We start from the raw sequence: 18,834 nt of genomic DNA, 5'->3' as shown, positions 1-18,834 counted from the left end.
ACAGGCAACTTGTGGAAAGGAGGCTTATTAGCAACCAAGCTGAAATGAAAAGGAAGTATAATATATATTGCAATAATTCAATTAAGAAATTCAAAGGCGGAAGGATTTCTTGTGGGTCCTCCTCTCTCGCATCCTTTACCTCTTTTTCACGTCTTTCTACCTCTATTGTTTTCTTTTCACTGCTTGGCTCACAAGCAAGCCTTAGGCTGTAGCTCTTGGTTTCTCTTGGGCCAGGTATACAAAGGGTTGTTATTCAGCAGGGTGAGAACATAATCACCTATAGCTATCAGTAAAAATCATTCATTTAGCATAGAAAGGTCAAAGCTTACTTGCTTTCTTCCTTCCTTTCTTCCTTCGGGTTGTTTTCTTTGTGAGAATTAAATAAAGGGATCTTTTTAAAAAAAAAAAATACCAGATAAGTTAGAGTAAATAGAAGTAACCTTTCCTGCTCGTGAAGGAAGTATTCAGGGAAAGCCCAGAAGAAGAGCATTTAGCGTTTGCTGGAAGGTCACAGGATAAAGCTGTTCTTTATCAGAGCTGAATTCAGTGGAAGGTCTTGGGATTTGCCAAGGTTGTTGGCCCATGATAGTCATCGGCTCTCTTTCCCTCAGTTTCAGAAAGACTGAGACTTGCCTTTGCCATCTGTTTTAGTATATAAATCCTATACTTTCACCTATTACTGAAATTCTGGATTTATTTATTATGATTGGAACAACCATTAGAGCTTTTCATTTAAAAAGCTGGACTTAACTTGCAGTAATATATTTTCTAAATAGTATCTCTGTACATTAGAACTGTTTTCAGATTTTGTTTGTAGATCATCCTAACATCATTGTGCCTCATGGTGATCAAATCCGGGGTGGACTTCCTGGTTTAGAGGGGTGAGGTAGCAATTGGTTGTGGCCGACTTGGTCTTTTGGCATAAGCTAGGCTCTCGCCGAGTCATTCAGTCTCTATTTGGTACTGCTCTGGGAGCCCCGTGTACCCCCAATGAAGCTGAAACTGCCTTCTTCCACACTGAGATCTTCTTTTCCCCGGTTTCCTGTTACACGCATATGTCTGTGCTTGGTCATTCCTGTCTTGTCTTACACACCCATTGTTTGCTATTGACAGTTACCTTCCACAGAGAGACTGTAAGCTCTTTGAGGGCAAGGATTCCACTGCCTTGTCTTTTATGCCTTCACAAGGCGCGGGTTCCTGAGCGATTGATGCCCACCGGCCACCATGCCCCATGCCTGCAACTCTTACACCTGATCAAATGGTGTTTCCTCAAACCAAAGGAATTATACACCTTCCATTTGCCTCCCTCCTTGCTGGGGGCCCAGTCCAACAAAATGCCCACTCCTGTCTTCAGAACCTTCCATTGTCCCCTCAGGACCACTGTACCCACTGGGAGCTGCCAGTCTCCTTTCTGGACATCACTCCTGTGACTCATGCTCTGAGGCCCTGACCCTCACTGAGATCTCAGCTGAGTATGACTCCTCTTACAGCAACCATGTTCTAATAAAGCAACCCTGGAGACCAGAAAGACTTCAGGCCAAAAGTAACGCACCTCCAATGGTAAAAGTCCAGGCACTCTGCTGGGCAATGGTGGAGATATTTTTAACCCATCCTTGTCCAGCTTCCCTTAAATCACATCACACAAGCAGATGCCTACTCTGCCTGCTCATAGTCCCACCCTGCCTAGGGACTGTTAAAAAAAATGGAAATGCTAACCTCTGTCCTTACGGTGTGAATAACCAAGCAGGGGAGTTGGACTACACATGCCTGCCAAGGCGGACTAGTGTACTGTTTAAGAATCTGTTTAATCACACAGTCCTGCCTTCTAATCTCAGTTTTTCAACTGGTCAGTTTTATGCACTTGTGCAAGTCCCCAAATTTTTCTGAGATTCATTTCTGTCCTCTGTAACACCAGGATAGCAAAGCCCATCCTGAGAGATGCCTGGCTGGCTCAGCCAGTAGAGCGTGTGACCCTTGATCTCAGGGCTGTAAGTTCGAGCCCCACGTTGGGTATAGAGATTACTTAAAAATAAGTCTTAAACAAACAAAAGCGAAGCCCACCCTGAGGTTTTTATGAAAGTTCAACAAGCTACTATATGGGCCATTCTTGGCATATAATAAGTATGTGTGACATGGGTGCCATCAAAAATAGTAACTAGAGCTAGAGAAGATTTTAAATCCAACAAGGCAGTTTGGAAGTCTGAGGTTGAGAACAGGTTTGTAAAGCAAGGCATTGATGGAGGTGGAGGAAGATGAAAGAGAACTTTGTAGAAAGGACTTCCTTTTCTCACAGGAAAACATGAGTCTGTTCAATATCTATCTGTGCTTGCTTAGCCATAGCTACTCAATCCTCTGATCACTTGGCCTACAGAGGCATATTTGGCTTGGAAGAAGACTGCTGGGGAGTGGAAAAAATATCAGAGGAGGATTAAGGGAGCTTCACCCCTTCTCTGAATTATTTATTTTTGAGTCTGTCTCCTCAATTGGACTGTGTGGTCCTTAGAGCCAGGACCCAACTCATTCTGTTACCCTAGGCTGTTGTTGAGAGTATGTGTTCAGCACTTAATTACTGGTAGAATGGTTGAAAGGACAGAAGATGCTGGTGTTTGGCTGCATTATGTCTTCCAACAATACAAGTGATTATATAAAAGACTTACTATGATTTAATATAAATATGTGAACGTATTTTCCTTGCATGCAAGAACATGACTCAGTCAAATGAAAGATGGAAATATTGTGGTGTGTGGTTCTCCAAAGCAACTTCGTTTGTGGGGTCAGAGAAGAAGAAAGATGTGACTTGGGAAAATGGCACCAGCCTTGAAAATGCTGGTTGTGCTGCATGGAAGGAAAAACCAAAACCAAAAAACAACCCCCAAGCTTGTGAAGCTGGAAAAGGAGTCTGTGCCATCCAGCCTGGTGCCAAAAGGGACAAGTTGGCAGATGGGAATGGATCCTTGCAAATTCCTCCAGCCGCCTGGCTTGTGATTTAACACTTCTCTGAGCTTTTGTTGTTCCATGATATTTGAGAGTGAATTTATTCCCATCTTATTATCCTTGTCAATTGCAGTGATTTTTTTTTAAATAAGTTGAATGTTTTCTTTCCATTCTTGTTTATACCTTGCCATCCTGCTGTTTACAAAATTGGTCTCTCACTCTCTGCCTGGGGTGTTTTCTGTTTCTCTGTACTTAAAATTGTCAGAGGATGGTTTGAGCTGTTCTGTTTTGAAGAGTGGGGAAGCCATGTTGCCCTCTGGAATCCCAGCATGGTATAGCCTCTCCCCAATGAAAGAAGCACGTAGCTCTTATGAACTTGTGACTCACTGTGAAACTTTGCACTTTCAAGTATTTTAAACACTTGAGAGTGCCCGTTGTGCATCTTGTTATAGAGATATAATATCAGGTGTGACTTCTTATGTGGGCTGATGCCTCCTTGGAAGTTGCCTGGAGTAACATGAAATGTGATTTCTTTCTAAAATGGAGTCCCTGCCATTTTGTCCCCAGCTGTGGGTTGGAAATGATGTCCTAATGTCTCATGCCCCTCTCCTCTGCTCCTGTATCCTGTCCTCCCTTTGGTCTGATTTTTCTCGCCCATCTGAATGGTCTCCACAGTGTCTTGTGTGATGCTCCTTTTGATCACAAAATCATGGTGGCATGTATAGTAACTGAAAGTTGAAAATTATTCCTTTGCTTTCTTGTAGCATGGAATCTGGAAAGGTTGGGGCATTTGAACAGAAGTTTGAGCTTTGAGCGGTGCCTTGATGGCTCAGTGGGTTAAGCCTCTGCCTTCAGCTCAGGTCATGGTCTCAGGGTCCTGGGATAGAGCCCCACATCTGGCTCTCTGCTCAGCAGGGAGCCTGCTTCCCCCTGCCTCTGCCTACCTGTCTGTCTACTTGTGATCTCTGTCTGTCAAATAAATAAATAAAATCTTAAAAAAAAAAAAAAAGAAGTTGCTTTGATTATAATTACAATGGCTCCTAGGCCCAAGAGGAATGACATTTGGCAGAGGAGAAGCCAGCAAAGGTTGATGTTTCCCTTCTGAGCCTCTTCATGGTGCCATCCTTCCAGAGGCTCCTAATGTCCCCTATACTCCTTTAAACCCCTGAGCCCATAGGTAACCTTCTCTGTTTCTGATGCCCCTGTTTTTTTCAGACCCAGACCCTCCTCATCAGGATAGATAGTATTCCGTACTTTAGCTTTCTTCCCACATGTGCTAATTTCTTCCTATTTCCCAGATACTGTTCCTTAGGTTACTCACTGAGATCTGAACATGGATAATATTGGGTCAAAGATACCGATGTTGGATATGTTCCTCTGGATTGCAAAGGATATAATGAAAACTCACCAGACCTCAGAGGATCTGGGGTTTTAATTCTAGTTTTGCCACTTATTAGCTGATGACCTTGTGTTATGTCACTTAATGTTTCTGAATATGTTCTCACTCATATAATGTATTTGATGGCTAGCACATCTAAAATATGAGATTTTCAGGGCACCCGGGTAGCTCAATCAGCTCAGTGTCTTGACTCTTGATTTTGGCTCAGGTAATGATCTCGGGCTCATGAGATCAAGCCCCACATCTGCTTGAGAGTCTCTGTTTCCCTCTGTCCTTCCAGCCCCCCTCCCTCTGACTCATGCTCTCGCTAAATAAATAAATAAATAAGTAAATAAGTATCCTTAAAATATAAGATTTTCACCTACGGTTATAATAAAGCTCATATGAGATGAAGCATTTGAAAGCTCTTTAAAAATGAGAGTGGTTCTGTACAAATATAAGGTAGGAAGGCATGAAAGTACCTTAACCATGTCCAGAATGTCAGCTTCTTGACAGATAATGTGAGGTAGCAGAAAGCTTCATCCTAGCTTTAGCATTTTCTATAATCTCATTTTATCTGAGCCTCTGTTTCAAAAGAAATAATGAGTCAAAAAGAATATAATCAAACCTCATGAGATTGTTGTGAAGATTACATGAAATGATGCATATAAAGTTCATTAGCACAGTACCACTTGGCACTTGGTATGTGTTAGTTCCCTGTCATCTTAATATGTCTCTTAAGAAGTGACTCTGGAGGGGCGCCTCAGTAGCTCAGTCGTTAAGCAACTGCCTTCATCTCAGGTCATGATCCCAGGGTCCTGGGATCGAGCCCTACCTCAGGCTCCCTGCTCAGCAAGAAGCCTGCTTCTTCCTCTCCTCCTCCCCCTGCTTGTGTTCCCTCTTTCTCTGTCAAATAAATAAATAAAATATTTAAAAAAAAAATAGTGATTCGAGTCTGGTACCAGATTTTCCACATGTTTCAAATCCACCTGTGTATGTGGCAGATCCAATGACTAAAATGGTATCAAAGCAGCCAAGAGGAATGACCTAGTTGAAAGGTAACATTAAAGAGATGTACATCATTCTCTGAAATGGGCATGGACTTTGATAATGCAAAAGGCTACATGGGCTTGATTCTAAGGGATAGGGAGGGAGGTGACTATGGCAGTCTAAAACTTTAGTACAAAATTGAAGAGGGCATTGTAAAATTCCATAATCTAGATAAATAAGTTTGAATACATTATGTTTTAAATCAAAATTAATGCAAAAAAATTCATGATGAACAAAATATCAACATTTTAAATAAAGATAGGATCAGAAACATTGCTATGCAGAGCCACGTTAGAGGCTGAGACTAAAGAAAAAATCAGTAATAGTGATCATGTCTTTACTTAAATAAGTAATGATGCTTTGTTCATTGTGGATGTTTTTGGTTTTTAAAATATTGCATTAAAGTATTATGTATTTTGATTACTGAGGTTTTTTGGTGCCTCTTTAAGATTTGTGCCCAAAGAGACTATGCTATTCACCCCATTTGCCTCATCCTGTCCCCACCCTGGGGTGATGTCCACTGGGCTGAGAAGAAAGTCCCACTTTGTATTTCCCCCACCCACTTTGGGGTCTTGAGTTTGGTTTCAGTATAATTGTGTGTGGGGGAAAAAAGGCTGTATCAGGTAAAATCCCAGGCTTCTTTCCAATTAAGAGATTACCACAGTGAAATACAGTTTGGAAAGAAAACATGAAGTAAATGGTTTATCAGAAGCGTGACTGATGTTGGGAGAGGGGGTTATCATCAAACAATGACCCACAGGCCAACTGCCTGTTTTTGTAGGTAAAGTTTTATTGGCACACAGACCTGCTCATTTGTTTTTGTGTCGTCAGTGGCTACTTTGGGGCCACAATGCCAGAGCTGAGTAATTGCAACAGAGACCATATGGTTTGCAAACCTGAAAGTATTTAGGATCTAGCCTGATGTGGATCTCTGATTTAGATTTTTAAAGCAATCAGATGTTGTTGGATCAGTATATGGGGTTGGCAACAGTTTAGAATATAGTCATTTGGAAATTTATGTAACAGAGAATTCAAGAACATTTACAGAGAATATTATAATCTTTCATTTGTAGAACCGGGGGAAATGGGGAAGGTATCAGAGATCAAAAAGTAAATCAAGAGAGACAGCAAAGAGTGGGTGAGATCTGTGTCTGTCTGTGCCCTTGTGGGTCCTCTGTGAGAGTCTAGTTGTGACTTGACATCAAAAGGCATGAGATATTTATGAGAGTTTGATATTTCCCGTAACTGGTAGAAGGAAAAAATGTGTTTGCTGAAAAATGCATTCATTAGTATTATCACATAAATGGTTTGTGGATTTAATTACTTCATTTTTGTTAATATGGATAACTGACTTCACATATTCAACAAGCATTTAGTGAGCATCTCTATATGCAGGAAATTTAAGAGTCCCCCTCAAAGTAGTCTACTTCTAAATTGGAGTGTGAGCAGGGACAGGAAAGCCCCAGACATGGTGTTCTGATGTGCCTTAAGATTGGGGTGCATATAGGAGACAACAGGGAGATAAAGAAGAGAAAGATCAACTTATGGAAGACTCTGAATGCTGGCTAGGGAGTTTGAACTTTAACCAGGAGCCAGTAGAAACTTCCTTGATCGAGGAAATGGCATACCCATACCTGTGATTTAGTTAGGATATTAATTGAGTGTGGAGAGATGAAGGGTGGATGAAAATAGAAGTAAGGGGACTAATCAGAAGGCAATTTCAGTAGCCTAGTATGCTTGGTAGTCCCCAGAGATGACATGGACCTCTAGTTAGTTGTATCCATGGGAATGGGAAGAAAGACAGTGAAAGTAGTAAAATTAACCAATATTCAGGCACTTGATTAAGAAGGGGTTCTGGATTTGGAGTTGAGGTGACTGAGAGGGTAGAGAGGTATTAGTAGAAATAGAGAAGCCAGGCAGAGAAGTAGGTTTTAGGGTCAAAAATACTAAGTTTGGTTTTACATAAAATGAATTTATATATTATAAAATATCCAGGAGAAAACAGAGGAGTGCATGAGAGAGAGAGAGAGAGAGAGAGAGAGAGGAAACTGCTGGAGATAGAAGTTTAGAAATTATCTGATGAAAGAAAATCTTTGAAGCCTGGGCATCAAAAACATCTTAAGGGAGGAATTTAGAGAAAGGAGATGAGTGTTGAAGAAACAACTATGGTGGAGTTGCCAGATAAAATATAGGATGCTCAGTTAAGATTGAATTTCAGTTCAACAAAGAATCATGTGTTAGTATAAGAATATTCCACACAATATTTGGCATACCAATACTAAAAAACATATATATATGTTGTTGGTTTAAAATTCAAATTTGATAGAATGTTCTGTATTTTATTTGCTAAATCTGGCAACCTTTGACTATGGGAATGGCCTATAATTATGGGATGGTCAGAAGAGGAGGAGATAGTAGAAGAGCCTAGGAGTAGACAGATAGATCCCAGGAAAACTAGGATATTGTACTATCACAAAATCAAAGGGTAGAGTGGGTTTCCAAAGAGCTGAACAAAAAGGTGAAGGCCATTGCATTTGGCAACATGAAACTCATTAGGAACCTTTGAGAAAGCAGATGGAGGTCTGGTTACAAGGGTTAAGGAGTAAAGTAAGGGAGATGGAAATAATCCATGTAGATGACTCTTTTAGAAATTGTGATGGAGAACAGAAGGGAGATATGAGATGGTAAAGAAAAACAAAATAGAAGACAGGTTTTCAGGATTAGAAAGGCCAGGGCTGTTTTCCAGCCTCTGAGGAGCCCAGGCTAGTGGCATTCTGAAGATGTAGGAGGGTTGATGGGGTTAGGAAATGGAGTAAGCTGTGGATGATGCTGGAGGGGAGAATCAGGACAGAAACGGAGGGATTAACCTTTGTATGGAGGATGCTCCCTCCTCATCCAAGTCATGAAAGAAGGAGGGGGAGATAAAGATGTGGAAATTTTGAGAGTAGGGAAGAGGAAGGAAGGCTTTTATTTCTTTCTGCTGTCTGATTGTGCAATTGAGATTACATGTTGTGGAGGAAGGATTAGGGGAACACGAGGGAAGACTCGGGCTCAAGATACTCCCTGTTTGCTAATTGCATGGGACAGATATGATGCAGAGCCCAAAAGTGCATATAATTCATCCAAGTGGGAACCATTTATTTCCCTCATGTTATATAAAAGTCATTTGGGGGGAACATGTGGAATTCCTAGTCTGTGAGATCCTGTATCCACCATGTGTCATGTCACACCCAGCATACCAGGGACTCAGAGACATACAAGTGACACAGTACTGATCCTGACCCCGCTCTACTCTAGGGAGCTGAGGTCAAAAGATGGCCAGACTATTTTACAGCTGGGAGAGCATGAAGTTGAGGAGCAAAGCAGCCTATAACCTCTTAGCTGCTTTTCCTCTCTGCTGTCAAGAACAGACATGCCATTTGCGGCACAAGGAGGGAGCCATTTGCAGAACTGTGGAAGCCTGAGAAAGCTGAGAAAGTTATTTCAGGGAGGGGGTGGGGTGCTGCTGCCAGCCCGGGGAAACTCTTAGTGCCTCCACCTCCAGAGAACATGAACATTTCCAGCCCCTTTTCCACAGCCCTCTTTCTCTCCCTCCTCCTCGTCCCCAGTACAAAGGCACAAATGAAATTCCTAAAAGTAGACTACTTCTGCCTAGTTATTTTTAGTATTTGCTGTTAGTATTTATCAAGCTTTTCAGTGTTAATTTGTCCTCCCACCCATTTCTCTTCCTGCCTCCACGTGCTGGGCTTGGGATGGAAGTAGCATGTACAGGAAGCAGCTGGTGATCTCACAGAAACATCCCCTAGAGAGAGGAGGCTATGGACCTTGAAAATCAATTTCCCCCACCCCCACCTTGAAGAGAAGAAATAAAGATCTGTATTCTACAAGCACTGGTAAAGTGAACCTATTAAAATGTGTAGGTGGTGTTTAGCCAGGCAAGAGCCCCAGTCAAGGAGCTGAGTCAGGGGATCAACACATGCACAAAATGTCATACTATACACACGAAGTGTTGGTAGACAGGTAAAAGTTAAAACAGGTAAAAAGTGTTGGTAAGGTAACAGGTAAACGGTAAAAAGTGTTGGTAAACCAGCTAAACAAGAAGGATGCTAGAGGAAGATGATGCCAGAGAAGAGAAAAATGTAAAAATCCATGCAAAGAGTAAAGGATCTGAGGAGAAGGTTAAAATAAGGAGGGGTAGAGTTAGGACTGCAAAGGCCAGAGGAAGAAAGCTCTATATCACCATAGTACTGTAGTATGTTACAGCTTAATACTACAGCATTGCTTGTTCCTGCCTCAACTGCCTGCCCTGTCTCTGGCTGTCACTTATGCCCAGAACAACCCCATTGCTCTGGAGAGGAACCCTCAGGACATGTTCTCAAGAGCAAGACCTTATCAATCTGCATGGACATTGAACTCCTTGTCTGTACATCAATGTATTCATTTCGTAAGAAGGAGAAAAGAGTTGTTTCTTTTTGCAACTTCAAAAAAAAAAATGTTTTGGCTTGATTTTTGTGTTCTTTAAAATTTTACTGTCTTTTTCAGCTTCCTAGAAATTGAAAAATGTAATAAATGAAGTGAAAAATATTTAGTGGGTGGGCTCAACAATGGAATGGAAGAAACAGAGGAAAGAATCAGTGAACTTACAGATAAAATAATAGAAATTACCCAATCTGAACAACAGAGAAAATAGACTGAAAATGGAGGAAGGGGGAAAGAAAAAAAAAAACAAACAAACAGGGCCTTCAGGACCTAAGGGAATATAAAAATTGTACAGCATATGTATCATCAACATCCTGGAAGGAGAGAAAAAGGAGGACAAGGCTAAAAAAATGTATTTGAAGAAACAATTGCTGAAAGTTTTCAAGTTTGGCAAAAGAAAGAGACCTATAGTGTCAAAAAGTGGATTATAACCCCAAACAGGATTACCCTCAAAAATCCACACTAAGACATATTTCAGTCAAACTTCTGAAAAATAAACTCAAAGAAAAGATTTTAAAGCAGCAAGAGAGAGAGCTTTGCGCAGTGGCAGTATCGTAGCCAATGAGGTTTATCCGAGGCGCGATTATTGCTAATTAAAGCAGCAAGAGAGAAATGAGACCTTATTTATAAGGCAAAAAAATTAGAATGACAGTGAATTTCCCATCAAAAAGCATGGAGGCCAGAAGTAAGTGGCAGAAAATTTTCAAATGTTGAAAGAAAAGAACTGTCAGCCCGAACAGTGAAAATATCCTTCAGAAAAAGGACTACCTAGAAATGTGTCACCAACAAGCTCATCTTTAAAAAATGGCTAAAAGAATTTCTCTAAACAAAAAAGAAGTGATGGAAGAGGGAACATCAGTATGGAAGAAAGAATAAAACAAAGAGTAAAAATAGGGATAAATACAATAAACTTTACTTCTCTTAAGTTTTCTAAATTAGATGATTGAAGCAAAAACATAACACTGTCTGATGTGACTATCAATGTACATAAAGGAAATATTTAAGAAAGTTATTTTATAAATGAGGAAGAGTGGAAGGATATAAAGGGAGGTAAGGATTCTAAGTGAAGTGAGAGAATACTGAAAACAATGGACTCTGGCAAGTTATGCATATTTAAGGGAATATCAAGAGCAACCATTAAAAAGCTATACCAAGAGATATACTCAAAAAACTAAAGATAAATAAAAATTGAATTCTAAAAAGCATTCACATATCCACAAAAGGACTGAAAAATGAACATAAGGAAAGAGAAAATAAAGAATATAGTAAACAGAAAATAATATGGTAGAATATAATCCAAGCATGTCAGTAATTACATTAAGTGTAAATGACCTAAGTATACAAATTATAATACAGAGGTTGACATGATAGATTTTAAAAAGATCCAAGGAAGGGGACCTGGCTGACTTAACTGGTAGAGCATGTGACTCTTATGAGTTCAAGCCCCACATTGGGTGTAGAACTTACTTTAAAAAAGTGACCCAACAATATGCTATCTACAAGAAACTACTGTCAAATACAATATAGGAGGGTGAAAGTAAAATGATAGAAAAAGATATATCATGCAAACATTAATCAGAAGAAAGCAGGAGCAGCTATATTAAGATCAGGTAAGGACTGCTGAACAAACAAAATGATCAAGGACAGAGGGACACTACATAATGATAGAAGGATCAATCCACCAAAAAGACATAGCAAACGTAATACTTTGCATGCAAATCCTAAATATGTACCAAACAGTAGGGCAAATTATGTGAAACAAAAACTGATAAGTCTGAAGAAATTGACAAGTCCATAATTAGAGTTGGAAATCTCAACACACTTCTTTTAACAATTCATAGAACAACTGACAGAAAACCAGCAAGTACAGAGAACAGCAACACTATCAATCAGCCAGATCTAATTTACATTTATAGAATCTACCCAGCAACAGCAGAAAAGACATTCTTTTCAAGCACCACAAAATATATGCCAGGATAGGCCATAAGCCATAAAACAAACCTCAACTTAAAAGAATCAAAATCATACAGAGTGTATTCTCTGACTACAGTGGAATCAAACTAGAAATCAAAAATGGAAAAAGGACAGGAAAATCTCAATAGTTGGAACTGAAACAAACTTCTAAAACCATCTGTGGGTCAAAGAGGAATTAAAAGGGAATTTTTTAAAAGTACATTGGAGTAAATGAAAACGAACATACAACAGATCAAAATTTGTGAGGTTCAGCTAAAGCAGTTCTGAGAGGAAATTTTGTAACACTAAATATGATGGAAAAGAGGAAATATCCCAAGTTAATAATCAAAATTCTCATCCTGACTAAAACTAGTTTAAACAAAAACTAGTTTAAAAAAAAAACTTGCAAAAAAGAACAAATGGACTTAAATCGAGCATAAGGAAGTAATGATAAAGAGCAGAACTCAATAAAATTGAAAAAAAAAAAATAGAATAGATTAAACCCAAAACTGATTCTTTGAAAAGATCAACAAAATTGAGAACGCTCTTACACACAAATTACCAGTATCTGGAATAAAAAAGACTTACCATCACAACAGACCTGCAGACATCAAAAATAATAATAAAGGAATATGTCAAACAACTCTACACATATAAATTTCGTGACTTATTTGAAGCAGATCAGTTTCCCAAAAGCACAACTACCACAACTCACACAATTAAAGACAGATAATTTGAATAGCCTTATAACTAAGAAAATTTAATTAGTAATTAGAAACTTTCAAAACAGAAAATTCCAGACCCTGTTGGTTTCACTGGAAAATTCTACCAAATATTTAAAGAAGAATAACATCAACCCTTTAAATCTCTTCCAGAAAATAGAAGAACACTTACTAATTCATTTTATGAGGCTACTCTGATACCAACACTAGAAAAAGACAGTACAACATAAGAAAACTAAGATATATGCAAAACTCCCTAATAAAATATTAGCAAATACCACTCAGCAATATATACAAATAATTATATATCCTGACCATGTGGAATTTATTCTGGGGATGCAAGGCTCATTCAGCATTTGAAAATCAGGGTGCCTGGGTGGGTTGGTCAGTTAAGTGTCTGCCTTCAGCCCTGGTCATGATCCCAGGGTCCTGGGATCAAGACAAGACCCATGTCAGGCTCACTGCTCTGAGGAGAGCCTACTTCTCCCTCTCCCTCTCCCTCTGCCTGCCACTGTCCCTGCTTGTGCTCTTTCTCTCTCTGTCTCTGTCAAGTAAATAATATTTAAAAAGTATTTGAAAATCAACAGTATACTCCACTGTGTAAACAGTCTAAAGAAAAAAAATCACAATTGTGCTAATTGAAGCAGAAAAATTATTCAACAAAATTCAGTAATTCATGATTTTAAAAAAAGCCTCAGAAAAATAGGAATAGAGGGGAGCTTCTTAATATTGATTTAAGAATATCAAACACTTGTAGCTAACAGCGTACTTAGTAGTGAAAGACTGAATCCTTTCCCCGTAATATCAGGAGCAAGACAAGGATATCCTTTCTCATTATTCCTATTCAACATACCACTGGAAGTTCTATACAGTATAATAAAATAAGAAGAGAAAATAAAGACATATAGATCTGAAAGCAAGAAATAAAATTGCTTCTATTTGCAGATGGCATGAAAAACATCCAGTGGAATCTACAAAAAAAACAAAAAACCCCCAAAAAACTAGAACTAAAAAGTGAGTTCAGCTAAGTTGCAGGATATAAAATAAACATAGAAAATCAATTGTAGGGGTGCCTGGGCTCAGTGGGTTAAAGCCTCTGCCTTTGGCTCAGGTCATGATCCCAGGGTCCTGGGATTGAGCCCTACATCGGGCTTTCTGCTCAGTAGGGAGCCTGCTTCCTCCTCTCTCTCTCTCTGCCTCCTTCTCTGCCTACTTGTGATGTCTGTCAAGTAAATAAATAAATAAATCTTAAAAGAAAAGAAAATCAATTGTATTTCTGTATACTAGCAATGTATGCACGGGTATTGAAATTAAATATACAATATCATTTATAATAGCTCGAAAACATACAAAATACTTAAGTGTAAATCTAACAGAACATGTATAGGATTTGTATGCTGAAAACTACAAAATGCTGGTGAAAGAAATCAAATAACATCCAAATAAATGGAGAACCATACTATATTCATAGATTGGAAGATTCAACATAGTAGAGATGTCAATTTTACTCAAATTGATACTTAGGTTTAATGAAATTCTTTTAAAAATTTAGAAATTTTTTTTGTAGATACAGATAAGATTACTGTAAAAATTTATATGAAAAGGAAACAAAGAGATGGCCAGCAGACATATGAAAAGATGCTGAACATCACTCATCAGGGAACTGCAGATCAAAACTATGGTGAACTCTCACCTCACACCTGTCAACATTACTAAAATCAAAAACACAGGAAACAAGTGTGAGCAAGGATGTGAAGGAAAAGGAACTTCTTAAGCTCTGTTGGTGGGAGTGCAAAGTGGTACAGCCACTGTGGAAAACAGCGTGGAGATTGCTCAAAAAGTTAAAAATAGAACTACCCTATAATCCAGTAATCGCACTACTGTATATGTAGTCAAAGAACACAAAAACATTAATTTGAAAGAATATACCAAGAAATGGGAAAAGGCAAGCTACAGTCTGAGAAAAAATGCTTACAAAACATGTACCCAATAAAGGACTTATACCTATACTATATCTAGAACTCCAAACTTAACAGATAAAAAAGTTCTACTAGAGAATATTCAAAAGATAGACGCATTTCACTGAAGAGGATGTACAGTTGGCAGATACACACATGAAAAGGTATTTAGCATTACTAACTACTAGGGAAATGCGAAGGAAGACTGTAATGAGATACCACTACCCATCTATTAGAACAGCCTGAAATAAATAGCAATAATACCAAATATTGGCCAAGATGTGGCCAAACTGAATCTCTCTGAGCTAGAAACTCATTCCCTAGAGAAAAATACATGCAGACAAACTTTTGTATAGAATTTCAGGGAAACTTTTGACCCCTTAAAGTCAGGCCCCAGGTTGTGAAGTGCTCTATCCTAAACATATCACTGCCAGCAGGCATCAAAGAGAAGGAAAGAAGAGAGAAAGTCTTCAGGGAGTCTAGGATCCCTCCTTCTATTCCTGTAGAGGAGCTTTGATATGGGTCATAGACAAATGATTAGATCAAGGAATAAAAGATGGGAACCCTCCATGGAAGATGCAAAGAAAACTGAATCTTTCATACATTGCTGGTGGTTAAACTGGTACAACCACTCTGGAAAATAGCTGGGAAGTTTCTTAAAAACTAAACAAACTCAACCATCTGACCCAGCAATCACTATCCTGGGCATATATCCCAGAGAAGTAACTTATATCCACACAAAAACCTGTAGACAGTTTTCCCTAACAGCTTTGTTTACAATAAGCCCAAACCCAAAAACAACCAAAATGCCCTGCAGTAGGTGAGTGGTTAAACAAACCATGGTACATCCAAACCATGAGATACTGTTCAGCCATAAAAGGGGGCAAACCAGATGCAGACAACCACGTGAGTACAAGCAATGTCTTGGATCTCAAGGCCATTAGCTCAGTTAAAAAAAAAAAAAGTTCACATATTATATGACCTCTAAATATCAAAAGGTCACATATCAAAAGGACATTATCAAAAAATCACATATATTATATGACTCCATCTATTAACATTCTAGAAATAACAAAATTATAAAGCTGGCGAACAGACTAGTGATTTCCAGAGATAAGAGGTGGGAGCAGAGGGGATGGGTGTACCTGTAAAATGGTAGTAGGAGGGAATTCTGTGTGCTGATAAATAGTTTTGCATTATTTATTTATGTATTTATTTATTTATTTATTTGAACGTATAATGTATTTTTATCCCCAGGGGTACAGGTCTGTGAATCACCAGGTTTACGCACTTCACAGCACTCACCATAGCACATACCTTCCCCAATGTCCATAACCCACGCCCCTCTCCCAACCCCCCTCCCCCCAGCAACCCTCAGTTTGTTTTGTGAGATTAAGAGTCACTAATGGTTTGTCTCCCTCCTGATCCCATCTTGTTTCATTTATTCTTTTCCTACCCCCCAAACCCCCCACGTTGCATCTCCACTTCCTCATATCAGGGAGATCATATGATAATTGTCTTTCTCCAATTGACTTATTTCGCTAAGCATAATACCCTCTAGTTCCATCCACGTCATTGCAAATGGCAAGATTTCATTTCTTTTGATGGCTGCATAGTATTCCATTGTATATATACACCACATCTTCTTTATCCATTCATGTGTTGATGGACATCTAGGTTCTTTCCATAGTTTGGCTATTGTAGACATTGCTGCAGCAAACATTCGGGTGATAAGTAGTTTTGCATCTTGACTGCAGTGCTGGTTACACAAATCTTCACATGTGACAAAATGATATGTAACTGTAAAATATATATCACATATGGGCTTACCTAAACAAAAATATTGTCTGCATTTGCTATTCTTGGGTCTTATTTATAAAACAAGAAAAGGGAAGGAAGGGGGAAGGAGGGAAGGGAGGGAGAGAAGGTCTCTATCTGTATGTAGTTACCTCATACTTGCTTTTTGTCATTCATTATGCTGTTAAGGTTCTCCCAAGTTTTTGCCTGTAGCTCAGATTTATTGATTTTCCTTGTTGTCTAGTATTTCATTGTTTGTATATAACTCAGTTTATTTAATTGCTTAACAGTTGATGGACATTTGTGTTAAATATAGCATTTTGTTATGATAAAGAAAGTTGTTATAAAGATTTTGTACGTGACTTCCAGGGTCAACATATAAGAATTTCTCTAGAGAATATAGGTAAGAGTGGGTTTATTCAGTTGGAAGGCATATAAACATTCAGCTTCATGAGTTAAGGTTAAATTGTTTGCAAGTCTTCTATCAACTTCTACTCTCACCATCAGTTTAATTTTCATTTTCCCGATTACAAATGAGTTTGCTCATATTTTTACATGTATATTTACCATTCTTGTTTTTCTCTTCTGTGACAACGTGTCAGATGTGTTGCTCATTTTTTTATTGTGTTGTCTTTTTCTTTCTGATTTGTAACATATCTTTATATAATCTGAATACTGGTCTTTTGTTGACTTGTTGCATACTTGTTTCAGATGTTGGCATGCCTTCTGCTTTCTTTGTTGTACATTTTTATAAACAAAGATCTTAATATTATAATGGGGCAATTTTATCAGTCTTTCATTCTGTGATTAGTGCTTTTGTGCCTTAAGAACTGTTTTCCCATTTGGAGATCCAAAACATGTTCTTTATGTTTTTTTCTACAAGTTTTAACATTTTGCAATCCCTCGGGTATTGATCTCTGGGTATGCCTCCTCCTTGACTTTTGGCTCAGTGAATTATTTCATCCTTTGTGAGAGCTCTGTTGTCTTTTAATTCCATCTTCCCACCCTTGACTGGTACTGGGCTTGCTCTATCTCTTCAAATTGTGATTTTTTTTTCCTTTTGGTATGCCTTGTAATTTTTTTCCTGATAGCCAGACATGATGTACCAGGTGATAGGAACTGCTATAAATAGATCTTTAGTATCCTGGTGGTGAGATTTTCAGGGACGGGAGGTGCTCTGCACATCCTATGATTAGGTCTCAGTCTTTTAGAGAGCCCGTGTCTCTGGACTGTGACCTTCACAATGTTCTAGTTTTTTTCTCCTCCTTTTCTCAGGATGGCTAGCGTGAGCTGCAGCTGAGTATTTCCCTCCTCCCACAGTGGAAGGCTAGAGGAGACTGGATCCAGTATTTCCCTTCCCCACATCAGTTAGGTCTTCATAACACTCCAGCAGGTTAGGCTCCAGTTAACTAGTTTACTCTGAGGGTAGGTTTTCTTAAGAACAGAGTGCCCTGGGGCCGCTGGGTGGCTCAGTTGGTTAAGCAACTGCCTTTGGCTCAGGTCATGATCCTGGAGTCCTAGGATTGAACCCCACAATCGGGCTTCCTACTCAGCTGGGAGTCTGCTTCTCCCTCTGACCCTCTCCCATCTCATTCTCTCTCTCTCTCTCAAATAAATAAGTAAAATCTTAAAAAAAAAAAAAAACAAAACAGAGTACTCTGGCATATTTCAAAATGGCTCCTTTCCCCCTTTGCATTCTGGAAGCTGGAAGAGGTTTTCCTCTGACACTGACTGTGGGAATCTGGTAGATGTCCTGGAAGTATATCTCACAGTGTTGTGAGGACCCCCCTTTTTTTATTGATGGGTTCCCCTGGCACTTTAGTTGCCCCACAGAGATTCCAGCAAATCAGAAATGACAAGTCAGGTCTTCTACCCCAGCCCTGCTTCCTATGGCAGTTTCTGCGGGTAAGTCCCTGCCCAGGGAAGCCAAGACTCCCTGTATTCCCCTGCTCCTCTTTCCAATTTTGGGGGCAGAGGTTTTCCCTGTGTCCTTCCCTCTCTTACAGACCCAAGAAGAGTTATTGAATTCTACTTGTTAGGGCAGAATGGTGATTTCCAAGCCCCTCACATGCGGAACCAGACACCAAAACTCCTCTTTTGTCTTTTAATACCCGTGTGATTGAGAAGGTCCATTAAAACGTCCAACATGGCAAGATTTCAGAAGACGGCCAGTTCTTCCCTAGGCAGCTTCGAAAGAAATTTTGGTCAAATGATGGGCTTCTTTACGGTAGCCAATGCATTTGTGTCTTAGCAGTTCTCCGAGTGCTTGAGTGTCACATATTAAAAAGCTAAAGAAACCAAAAAAACAAAAACAATGAAACTGTTCTCACCATTTGAACTGCGGTTCAGATCATTTAAAGAAGCCATTTGTTGAGAAAGAAAGCATAAATTTAAAATGCCTGTTTGCATGGTATGCAGAGGACAGATTCTGTTTTTGGAGATGCCCTGCAGTTCATTGGCAATGTCGCTGGACAAGGAGTCAAGAGCCCAGGAATTAAGCCTTGATCTGTCATTACATGTTCACGCAACCTCCTTGTAGCCAAAGTGTGTTCAGCTGCATATA

At 39.2% G+C, this 18,834-nt stretch overlaps 1 protein-coding gene and 1 non-coding gene across 4 annotated transcripts in view; both read left to right on the top strand.

The window, feature by feature from the left end:
- Positions 1–18,834, top strand: part of NCALD (neurocalcin delta) — a 383,045-nt gene that overhangs the window by 209,580 nt on the left and 154,631 nt on the right. The window lies entirely within an intron of this gene.
- On the top strand, positions 10,374–10,509 carry LOC123391499. The gene has a single exon (XR_006606213.1). It is a non-coding gene; the product is annotated as a U4 spliceosomal RNA (small nuclear RNA).

The sequence above is a fragment of the Mustela putorius genome, unplaced genomic scaffold (assembly GCF_011764305.1).
Source record: "Mustela putorius furo isolate JIRA1106 unplaced genomic scaffold, ASM1176430v1.1 tig00000228_pilon_pilon_pilon, whole genome shotgun sequence".
In the NCBI taxonomy this organism is placed as follows: domain Eukaryota; kingdom Metazoa; phylum Chordata; class Mammalia; order Carnivora; family Mustelidae; genus Mustela; species Mustela putorius.
This window is presented reverse-complemented; position numbering and strand designations above follow the sequence as displayed.